The sequence below is a fragment of the Silene latifolia genome, chromosome Y (assembly GCF_048544455.1).
Source record: "Silene latifolia isolate original U9 population chromosome Y, ASM4854445v1, whole genome shotgun sequence".
NCBI lineage: Eukaryota > Viridiplantae > Streptophyta > Magnoliopsida > Caryophyllales > Caryophyllaceae > Silene > Silene latifolia.
Window position 1 is genome coordinate 431493702 of NC_133538.1, and position 9365 is coordinate 431503066.

The following is a 9365-nucleotide window of genomic DNA, read 5'->3' on the forward strand; positions in this document are numbered from 1 at the left end:
GGCGGTATGAAACAAAATGATTAGTTCTTTGCGTATGTACCTCATGAGAGAATGAGTTGTGGCTCCAACAAGTGGGTTCTGGGGTCGTTCCCCTTCAAGCGATAGCTGCTTAATTAAAGACACTTTCAGCAAGTTAGTTCATGTTCTAAGGTTTCTGGAGTACTGAATGCGAGGATTCAAGGGTCCCGGGATGTACCTGTTGAAGGTGGAACTTCTGGGTCCTGCACCTGGAACCTCAGACATAATACTTTTTAAGGTGAATGATGTTCCAGGATCTAGGGATAGCTTCCCCATCCATAGTCTCCAACTTGTATGCCCCATTACCCACGATGCCTTTTATGCGGTAGGGGCCTTCCCAGTTATAGGCGAATTTACCTGCACTCTAATTCTTGGTGTTTGGGAATACCTTCCTGAGTACCAGGTCCCCTACCTGCAACGTTCTCAGCCTTACGTTTTTGTTGTAACTCCTGGCTGCTGTCTGCTTGTAGGCTGCCATCCTGATTTGGGCGCTGGTCCTTGGCTCATCAATGGTATCCAGGCTGCTGGTCATTTCTACCTGGTTCCTCTCTTTGGTGGCATTGGCATATCAATGTGTCGGTACTTGCACCTCAGAGGGAATAACTGCCTCGGCCCCATATACCAGACTGAATGGTGTTTGACCTGTTGCCATTTTGGAGGTAGTTCTATCAGACCATAACACGAAGGGGAGTTCATCTGCCCAGTTGGCTTCTATTTCCTCCAGCCTTCTTTTCAGGTTGTTCATGACTATCTTATTGCTGGATTGTGCCTAACCGTTGGACTGCGGATTCCTAGGAGTGGACTTAAATAGCTTGATGTTCCACCTGGCGCAGTAGTCTTCCGTTCTGTTGGATATGAATTGTGACTCGTTGTCACATATGATTTCTGAAGGGATGCCATATCTGCAGACTATGTTCCTCTTGATGAAAGATATCATATGCTTCTCCAGGATCTGAGGGAAAGCTTCTGCCTCTATCCATTTAGAGAAGTAGTCTGTCATTGCCAGCATGTATGTCCTGTTTCCAGAAGCACGGGGTAATGGTCCCACAATGTCCATTCCCCATTTCATAAAAGGCCAAGGCGAGATGATCGGATGCATATGCTCTACTGGCTGGTGGTTGACAGGAGCGTGCCTTTGGCATTCTTCGCATTTCTTGACGTAATATATGGCGTCCTTCCTCATGGTAGGCCAGAAGTAACCCTGCCTTAGTGTCTTGTTGGATAGGCTCTTACCCCTATGTGATTTTTACAATCACCACTGTGGATATCACACATTACTGCCTGTGCCTCCTGTATGCTCAAGCACCTCAGATAGGGTCCTGCCAAGGACTTCCTAAATAGGATACCATCAATGAGTACGAATCTGGAGGATTTCATTTTGAAGCTCCTGGCGTCTTTCTAGTCAGGTGGTAAGACCTCATCACGTAGCCAACTAATATAAGGCTTGCGCCAATCATCAATCTCTTCCTGGGTGTGGCAGTACACAGTATCCATGCTTCGTATGTCCACTTGGTGGTTGCAGCCTTACTAGCGTTCTGCTGTTCATTCTGACGTACGGTAGATTTCATGACATGTATGAATGGTATAGTACCCACTGCCCTTGGAGTGAAGGCTGCTCCCAGGGTGGCAAGAGCATCTACTTCAACATTCTGATCCCTTGGTATCTACTGGATGTGGAAGGAGGCAAAGCGGAGTTTGAGCTCCTTCACCACTTCCAGGTAGGCTATCATTTTTGGATCCCTGGCCATGTATACGTTATTCACATGGTTTACGATCAGTTGAGAGTCACTATATACCTCGATGCGGCTAACTTGCAATGTTAAGGCTAATTGGAGTCCTAAGATTAGGGCCTCATATTCAGGCTCGTTATTCGTTGCTTTGAACTCACACCGTACTGCCTGTATTATTTGTTCCCCCTGAGGTAATTTCAGGACTGGCCCTACCCCTGCTCCCTTCATATTGGATGCCCCATCAACATGTAACTCCTATACCTGCTCCCCTTTAGCCTCACTTAGGGTCAAGATTTCTCTGTCGGCTTGTTCTTGAAGGGTGGGACTAAAGTCTGACACAAAGTCAGCTAGGACTTGGGACTTTATGGCTGTTCGGGGTTCAAATTTCAGGTCGTACCCACACAGGTGGACAGACAACTTAACCATTCTCCCTGACAGTTCGGGTTTCCTCATTATGGTTCTTAGGGGTAGTTGGTCACGACTGAAATTGTATGTGACTCAAAATAGGGACGCAATTTGTACGAAGCAGTAACAAGTGCTAAAATGAGTTTTTCTAGAGATGTGTATCTGGTCTCTGCAGGTAAAAGAGACTTGCTTATATAGTATACTAGTTTCTCCATACCTTCGTGCTCTCGTACCAGTACAACGCTTACAGCCGCCTCTGTCACTGATAGATACAAGTACAGCGGTTCTCCCTATTCTGGCTTGGAGAGAAGATGAGGGGTACTTAGGTACTGCTTGAGCTCCCCAAATGCCTTTTTATGCTCTTGCGTCCACTCAAACTTCTGGCTCTTCCTCAGGATGTCATAGAACAATCGACACCTGTCTGCGGACCTTGATATGAACCGATTTAGGGCTGCTACCCGACCTGTGAGCCTCTGTACGTCCTTTGGCTTCTGAGGAGATTCCAACTGAAGTACTGCTTTGAGTTGCTCTGTGTTGGCCTCTATCGCTCTTTGCGTCACCAAGTACCCCAGGAATTTTCTAGAGGAGACTCCAAAAGTGCATTTCAGGGGGTTCATCTTCATATGGTATTTTCTGTGGATCGAGAAGGTATTCTCTAGGTGGGACATATGTTATTCTGCCTTCTCGGATTTGACTACCATATCTTCAATGTAGACTTCCATTGTTCTCCCTATCTCCTCCTTGAACATTCTGGTCACCAAGCGCTGATAGGTGGAACCAGTATTCTTGAGGCCAAAGGGCATCACATTATAGCAGTACAAGCCTCTGTCAGATCTGAAGGATATTTTCTCCTGATCCTTAGGGTTCATTTTTATCTGGTTATACCCACTCCAGGCGTCAAGGAAGGTAAGTAGCTCATGCCATGCTGTAGCGTCTACCATGGAATCAATGTGCGGCAGGGGGAACGGGTCTTTTGGGCAAGCTTTATTAAGATCTGTGAAATCAACACATACTCTCCACTTGTTGTTCTTCTTGGGTACAACCACAACATTCTAGAGCCATTCCGGGTAGTTAACTTCCGTGATCTTGCCTGCTGCTAGGAGGTTGTCTACCTCCTGGTTTATCACCTCGTTCCTTTCAGGAGCGAATTTCCGCCTTTTCTGCTGGACTGGAGGAAACCTGGGGTCTACATCTAACCGGTGTGTAATTACACTTGGATCTATGCCAATCATGCCGCTATGGGACCAGGCGAAACAATCCATGTTAGTACGTAAAAATCTAATTATCTGCTCACGGATGTTACCTGCACAATCAGCTCCCACCAGCACTGTTCTTGATGGAAACTGTGGGTCCAGGACTACTTCGTCGAGTTCCTCCTGGGGAGGTGCGATATAGTCCCTCTGGACGCACATTTTCTGTAATTGCTATGCAGGACCAGCTGTAGTGGGTTTCAGAGCGTTCTTGTAGCAATCCCGATCGACATTTTGATCTCCCCGTATCTCCTGTACCCTCAGTTTGTAGGGAACTTCAGGCTCTGATGGCACGTTGATGGTATCGCTTTCATTTCATGGATCCAAGGCCTGCCAAGTATCACGTTATAATTTGACGGAGCATTAATGACCAAGTACCGTACCTGTTTGTTCATATCCCCTGCAAAGGTAGGTATCACTATTTCTCCAAGGGATTGTTTAGTTTCTCCGCTGAAGCCTACAAAGGGTACTGCCTTCTGCACCAGGTCTTTCTCGCTTAACCCCATGTTCTTCAAGGTTTCCAGCATTATAAGATTCACAGAGCTTCCTGTATCTACCAATTTTTTTTTACAAGGCAATTCCCTATAGAAAGGGTAATGATCTAGCCGTCATGGTGGTGTTCTGCCTTATCAGGTACGTCTGCCTCGTCGAACGACATTGCTGGTAGATTTTGTCTGCTGACCCTGAGGGAGAACTCTGGTTTATCTCCTTTAGTCTCGGTTACATGGCGCTTTGCTGCTGAATAAGTGAGACCACATATCTCCGACCCCCCTGTGATGACGCTCACGACCTTTGAGTAAGGTGGAGGTTGGGATGGTTGGGCCTGGTCAGCAGTATTGACCTTTCTAGATTTCGCCCCCTTAAGGAGCAGGTGATACAAGCATCCAACACGGTAGAGGTGCTTTACTTCCTTTCATACTACTACACAATCTTCTGTATTGTGGCCAATATCGTCGTTGTGGTATTCACACATCTTGCTGGCATCTCTTATGTCGTTCTCCCTTGGAGTAGGCTTCTTGGGCCACCTGGCCCTCTACCCTAGCTCCCTAATTGCCTTCAATACCCCAGCAAGTCCAGTGGTGAACCCATACTCGCTGAGCTTAGGTAGAGCCTCAGTGCTCTCTGTTTCTCCTGAGACTTTGTTCACTGTGTTCTTGCTGTAGGGTTTGGCTCTTTCATTCTTTTTCTCTGTTGTGATTTTTATGCCAGACGACTCTGTTCCATAAATGTCCCTTCTATCCTCATCCTCCTCTAGGCGATAAGTAGCCTCTGCCATTTTCTTAACTTCCTCAAAGGTGGCACATGAATGCTTGGTGAGATCCTTGTACAAATCAGAGTCGCGATGCAGTCCCCTTCTGAAGGCGTTGACTGATGTTGTAGGGTCGCACCTAGGGATAGATATTTTTTCCACATTGAATCTGGCGAGATAATCCATGGTGGACTCCTCGAACCTCTGGACGATCCGGTATAAATCACTGGATAATTTTTCTGGCTTGCGACTGCTTGCGAACTGCTAATTAAAAACGTTCACTAACCCTGCGAAGCTGGAAATAGACTTGTTGGGAAGGTTAACGAACCACTGGAGTGTGGCTCCTGACAAGGTGGAACCGAATCCTTTGCACATACATGCCTCCTTTTCAGGTCTTGTTGCTGCAACCACCATCATTTTCTGCTTGTACTAGTTGATGTGCTCCAGCGGATCCTCTGTTCCATCATACAACATCATCGTTGGTGTGGTGAACCCCTTTGGCATGCTGACAAGGGCAATGCTGTCCACAAAGGGGGAATCCGCATAGCACTCCAGGGTTGCTATCTCCATGGGACGTGGTAACCCTCGAACCTTGCTGAGTAGGGACCTGATATCCTGCAACTGTTGTTCTACATGGTTTCCTACCCCCATACCCTGGTTGTGGGGTGCTGAGTAGATCCCATATGGGTTTGGTGTTCCTCCTGGCATGTAAGGAGGGACCATGTAGCTTCCAGGTAATGGTGTTGAGTTCACAATAGGCCTGAACTGGCTGTCTGGAGTATATGGCATATAGGAGCACATCCCGGGATATGCGTTTCTTGCTGACTGTTCCCCTGGATTGCTCCCTAGTACTACTGACGTACTGTTGGTTGTTGATATGGGATCTGGAGTCAGTGCTCCTAATCCCACAGGATTGAGTACCATGGGGTACATTTGTGGCATCCTTGGTTGTGGTGGAACTCCTGGTGGTTGGATTGTACCTTGGGTGGCCACCGTTCCTGCTGGATATACTTGCTCGGGTAGCGTGGTTACCCCTGGTGGCAGCATATCCATATCGAGCCTGGTTACTACATTTTGCGGCAGTAGCCTCCCTGAGTACTCCCTAGCATTCCCCTGGCCGAGTGTTGACCTCGCCATCTGCTGAGTCGTTCCCAGAGGTGACACTGCATCTATCTTCTCCTGCAAGGACTGGTTGTCCCTTTATAGCCCTATCACCGCCTGCTGCAAGGATGATCCGGTTGTGATGCTCCCGGGAGACGGGCTCCTGTCAGGTGTCCTGGTGATCCTGGGCGCTGCGGACTCCTATCCCTATTAGGCTTTGGCACAGGATTGATAACTGGTGATTTGTCAGTCTTCCCTGCTCCCAGATATGTGATTTTGGGGGAGTAAGGAGGCTTTGCTGATACTTGGGGCTGAGCCTGGCCTGCAGTCACTCTGGTGGCAGGGACCACCGTTGTTGGAACATCGGAGGTTGCTGGCGTCGCCCCGACTACTAGAGTTTGCATCAATGTACTCATCGGATCAGATATCTTCTGATTGGATCCTGATATAATCAACTATAGAGATGTTAGGGTATTTCAAGAAGAGGTATTTTAACCAAGATTTAACAACAATGCCCCACGATGGGCGCCAAACTGTTTTGGTAAGATTTTACCAACTAAAGATTTGTTAGTCAATGCGGCTATTCCAATTAAAATACGATATTAAGGACTTAAGTAGATCAGTAGTAAGAACATACCGAGAACGAAAGTAAACAACTAGTACGAAAGAGAAACAAACGAAAAGAAAGAGGGACAAACGACACAAGCAAAATGGTGACGCGGGAAACCCAAAATGTGGGAAAAACCGCGGGGGGAATGGTATCCCACCAATGATCCACTAGTAGTAATAGTATTCGAGGGTGAACCTAGCTGGAACGATCATGAGGTACAGCAGTGATCTCCAAATGACTAAGTACAAATGATATGAACGATGTATAAATTTCTAAGTGTGTTAAGGATATTATTTGTTGCAGGTGGTGAATGATATTTCTTCGATGGAGTCAATGATGAATGCCCTTGAATCTGATGTTCGTTGCTCTTTTATAGCCCTCCTTTGAATTGTCGCACATGCTCCCTACATATGCTCAACCATACGCTCCACTTCTTATGAAATAGGAAGTGATTGCTGATTTTATCAAAGCTTTTTCTGACCACCGCAATGTTCCAGCTGACCATTTCAATGTTCCTGTTTGATGTTTATTATTTAATTCAAACATGGCCTTTATATCACTTGAATGTCCAGGTTCATCCCTCCTTCTTCTTCCTTGCGTCTAGCAGCCTGCTGCCTTGTTATTGATCTTTGTGCCTTTATTTTATCCAATTGCGAGTTGCCACGTCCACTACTACAGATACAGCCTATAACAACGGGTAAAAACCGTTGTAAAATCAAAAAGCGGACGTTGTTAAAGCGGCCGTTGTAGAAGGTATTTACAACGGTTTGCTTATTTAGTGAAACCGTTGTCTAAAGTATTCACCACGGTTAAAAGCCGTTGTTGTTGGGTGTTCTCCGTTGTGGAAAGTGTTTCAAAATTTTGGAGGGAATAATATAACAACGGTTGTCGTATGTATAACCGTTGTTGTAACTTTCCCTCCAAAATTGTGAAGTTTTTTGACAACGGGTTTATGGTACATACCCGTTGTTGAAATTTTTAGTAACAACGGTTCTTTGTTTAATACCCGTTGTTGTAATTTTACCTCCAAAATTGTGAAGACTTTTAACAACGGTTCTTCGATTAAAACCTGTTGTTGAATATTATGCGCGGGTATTTGTGAATGTCATTCACAACGGTTTTATTTTTATTAACCGTTGTGAAAGGTATTCACAACGGTTTTTTTTAGTAACCGTTTTTATTACAAACTCCTAATGTTTTGAAAAAATAAATTTGTTTCATGCCATTCAAAAACCGCATATGTCAAAAGCACCATATACCAAAGCACCAAAGATAAATCACAAAATGGGTTCATCGAACTCAATAGATTCAATTCAACCACAACAAAGAAATCATCATATATATATATATATATATATATATATATATATATATATATATATATATATATATATATATATATATATATATATATATATATATATATATATATATATATATATATATATATATATATATATATATATATATATATATATATACTTACAAGGAGTTGAATTTACATGAACTAATCATTCCCTAACTTCAACAAAAATTTACTAATAAGTTGATCTAAACTCCGAGTATCATGCATTTGTAATATATTCTAAGACGTAGTTGCCCCACATGTCTCTTACCTCGTCTATATCTACACTTGAGTACTTTCAATCATAGACGGGTTGATTGCATATCTTGGGAAAAAACAAAGAGAAGACATTATGGTATATATAGTAGCAAGCAAGACAACATTAGCAACATCATGGTATATATAGCGACAAGCAAGACAACATTAGCTCTAATTTAAAAAAAAAGTAATAAACACATGTTTAAATTATTACTAACCTTTTCTGGAATAACGGGATATCTTCGCCTAATAATCTCCAACATGAACCGACAAGCGTAGTATCCACATTGTATGCTATCCGGGCAAGGCGAGGGGCCTATTATTACATAAAAAAAAAGACGAGAGAAGGCTCACATCGTAATCTTGGACTTTAGGTATTGTATTAGTATTAAACACAGATTTTGCACTTAATGTTATTGTATTTGAGCACGTACCACTGTTATCGTAATAAAATCGGGGCCAACATCGAGAATCTTCCGTGGGTTGATCCTGCTCGTTTGCTCTTTTCTTCTTAAAGGCCCTTTTTTAAAAAATAAAAAAGGAGGCAGAAACTAATTTTTTTAGGGGCAAAAATATGAAAGAGCTTTTTTCTATAAATAAAAAATGAAAATGTTATTATAAATAAATTGGTATTATAAACTTACATATTAATCAAGTGCTTAAAAGTCTCGCTTGGTTGATGATGTAAAGAGTCCAACCAAAAACTTTATTCCTTGTCGGCATGATGGTCACTAGCACCCAATGAGTCCTACATCAAGAGACATCATCATTATTAACAAGTACATATATTAGTTATGAAAATGCAATTGTAGGGGAAACGTAATATTAATTTGTTTATTACCCTTTTTCATTATAAGCGCCAAAAATCAGCTTCTTGGTTGTCGCCAATTGTTGAGCAATATAATCTACCCGTTGTTCGAACGAGAAATCCGGAATAAATAAAGATAAAACATAGGGGCACAGAATCCGTATAGATCGGAAGGAATATTCTTCTCGGGATCACTCTCAATTTCAATATCCTACATTATTACGGTATTAATTCCGGTATTTAAAACACTATCTAGTAGTCCGAATATTAGACTATGAAATTATTTATTAAGAAACTTACTTCATCCAAACAAATATGTGTGATATATCAATCTGTCTAGGCCAAATACGGCTAGCGGATCCCATGATATAAGCGCTTGGCGCTCAAAATTTAGAATATCCTCCTCGAGCGAAATAACTATCACTTGCTCGGTGGCTATGCGATGGCCAGCCACCTCATGCAGTCCCATCATCGTCACCGTTCTTACTTTTTGCATGTAATCCTTCCCTTTATATTGTGTGGAGTTTAAAGTCCTAACTTTCGGTCCGGAAAGAATGAGTCTTTGATTTTGTGCTACTACCACCAGCCTAC